At 29.4% G+C, this 3,105-nt stretch overlaps 1 long non-coding RNA gene across 1 annotated transcript; it reads left to right on the top strand.

Moving 5' to 3' along the window:
• The first annotated feature begins 1,553 nt into the window (after window positions 1-1,553).
• Window positions 1,554-2,686, top strand: LOC145113487 (uncharacterized). Its single transcript, XR_013710785.1, has 2 exons — window positions 1,554-2,290; window positions 2,364-2,686. It is a non-coding gene; the product is annotated as an uncharacterized LOC145113487 (long non-coding RNA).
• The last annotated feature ends 419 nt before the right edge of the window (window positions 2,687-3,105 follow it).

Raw genomic sequence — 3,105 nt, 5'->3', positions numbered from 1 at the left:
GTCTTGTAACTTTACGTGTTTATGTTTATCGATTTATGTTATATAATTATAAAAATATTTTTATAATTATATAATTAAATAGTTTTGTAAAACTTAAATATACAGAGTAACATCAATATGTAATAATTTATTCACAGATTAACGGCAATGTATAATAAAATTTTATATGTTGGTATAGTAACGGCAATGCATAATATAATATTTTATATTATGTGGGCATAATAACGGCAATGCATAATATAGTTTTATATTATGTGAGCATAGTAACGGTAATGCATGATATAGTTTTATATTATGTGGGCAGCATAACGACAGTGTTTACTAAATTTTATATATGTACACGACTGTTTTAACGGTAAACTGTTAATGCATGATATAGTTTTATATTATGTGGGCAGCATAACGACAGTGTTTACTAAATTTTATATATGTAAACGACTGTTTTAACGGTAAACTGTTATAACGATTATGTAACTAAATTATAAGCGATATAAACAATTTATGATTTATATAAATAAATAATATAAAAACATGTATCCTCCTCCGAAATATGATAAAAAGTTTAAAATGGGGCCGTGAAACTCACCCTTGAAGCAAAAGTTCCCACGATTACTCCTTGATCTTTTACTATTTGAAATTGCCGTTTTGCAAACTATTATATATGTTTTCTCAAAGTTTTCTTTAAAATTGTATCTTTTTAAAAATATGTAAGATGTGTTTTTATTTATATACTCAAGCTTAAGATATTAATTGTCCAGTAATTGTTTAGTCATTTGCTACAAATGACCACGTAGCACTTTAAAAATGTAAACGTATCATTTACTTGACATCAATTTTACCCTCTAGTTTGTTATCCTTACACCTGGATACTTTCTTACTTATCCAAGATTCCAAAATATCTTCTCTATTTATCATTTATGTATACCTATATATATATATGTGTATTAATAATAATTAATTTACTACATGTTTCATATATTCATGCATTTCGTCCTATAATATAATATATGTGATACACATATATTATTGTTTAATGTTAACGGAATTTCCTTAATAATAATATATATATGTGCACTTTTATTTTATAATAACTATGTACTTGATCATACTAATAAATTAATAACTTATAAAATATTTAATATATATATATATATATATATATATATATATATATATATATATAACCGAAAACAAAAATTTACCAAATATATAATATGTGTCATTTTAAGACGTATTTGAAATTAAATAATCGATAACCAATCTTGTATAATATACATGGTTACAAAATTTGTGCGACTAAACTTTTAACTATTTTGATAATTTGATTTATATTTCTTATATTTTCAATATAAAATGTTGTATTTTAAAAATTGTCAAATATTACAAATAAAGCCTATTACATTTGATGTTCGTTAGATTGCGATTGACAACCGTTGACTTAATTTGACTGTTGTCACAGTCCGGAACCTAGAAACTTCCTTTGAGGAGGTGTAAGGTTCCTATAAATAGGGAGTAGGGCTCATTTGCCCAAACCATCGAAAACTTGCCTTGTAAAGAAGTTGAGTTATATAATATAAGCTTTCTTTCTTACTTCGTAGCATTCTTTTTCGTACTTGAAGTGTCCGTTGTCATGACTCTTGTTTCCTAAGTTCGTTAGTACATCTAGATCATCGAAATTAGTCGGACTTAATCGGAGAAGCACTAAGTGGTACACGGTATTGACCGGTCTAAAAAGTCATTCCCAGTTTGGAGCCGATCACCGATCTCATCTTCCAATGTAATCCACTCCACCCCTTCTTTTGACCTCTACCTAACCCTCTGTATTCGTCTCTTCCTTACTCTTCTGTCTTCGTCTTTCTCTAAGAAAAAAACTCGCCACCACCATTGCTGCTTTCGGCAATACCGACTCCGGTGAAACAAGCTTATGGATTTCATAACTCGTCGCCTTTGTCTTTGACGGCGACTCGACGACTTTGCTTCAAATCCGGTGCCTTTCGGTTCTGTTTCCGTGCACTGGTTTATTCAATGTTTATCTCTGTTGAAGATTGCAAAATCCCTACATGCCATTAAACGAAACCTCCGCCTAGGTTCTACAAATTTCGAGAATCGATATTTTTACTGGTAAAGTCAGGTACGTTGGTGGTGAATAGCGAAATCAGCGGTGGATAAGGTGGTGTTTTATCTATTCAAATTTGATTCCCTTTTCTCTAAATTAACCACTAACTGAAGCTTAAAAGACAAGAGCTCCTTCCATAGTCGGTAGCTCTAATCCCAATTATCAGGACATAAGGTAATTCTCTAGCTCTATTGTCAGCTTCTTTTTAGGTATTACGAAATTTTACTATTTTTTTCAATTTTTGTAGCTTTTATACGAAATTGGACGTGTTGGGGCAGATGGGAGATTATCTCATCGTTAAGCTAAGGAAATTGGACATGTACATCTAACATTTTATAAGCTTCCAATTCTCATTTAATAAGTTCTCTTTTGTTAAAAAAGATATTAAGCCTTTACCATATGTGATATGTCTTTGCAGTGGTAGAGTAGATCAATACACATGTATTTCAATCTCAGCTTTCTTTATTTTTAGGTCAATTTGGCATACCATGTGTTCGATGAAATGCTTAAGAAAATTAGTTTTTGATTAAACTCCGTTCTTTATGAGGAATTGAAATTAGGTTGTTTTAATGTGACGATGTTATAATCTACTTCTATTTATTTTAAATTTTATCCAGGTACAAATTTCAAATCCTTTTACTACTTGAAGGATTTGATGGGATTAAGGTGAAAGCTGATTACTTTCCTAAAAGAAGCTTCTTTGTTTATAGAATAATCTCACAGGCTTCCATAATAGAACCACAACCTGAATCCTATTCCACTTTCGTTTTTCTTATTGAATCATGTTTTTCTTTTTTCTTTTTTTCCTTTTTTTTTTTTTGAAAAATCTACTCAATTATAGAAATGTTCTAAGCTATAATTGGAACATTGGATAGATTTTTTAAAATATAGTTTCTTGGTAACAAAAAAAATCTAAAGTATAATGTAATATTGGGTAAAGTTTTCTAAGTACGATGTCTAAATTAAATAATAATACAAGGAGATAAAAG

This window comes from Lactuca virosa, chromosome 5 (assembly GCF_052849685.1).
Source record: "Lactuca virosa cultivar CGN04683 chromosome 5, Lactuca_virosa_CGN04683_v6, whole genome shotgun sequence".
Taxonomy (NCBI): Eukaryota; Viridiplantae; Streptophyta; class Magnoliopsida; order Asterales; family Asteraceae; genus Lactuca; species Lactuca virosa.
This window is presented reverse-complemented; position numbering and strand designations above follow the sequence as displayed.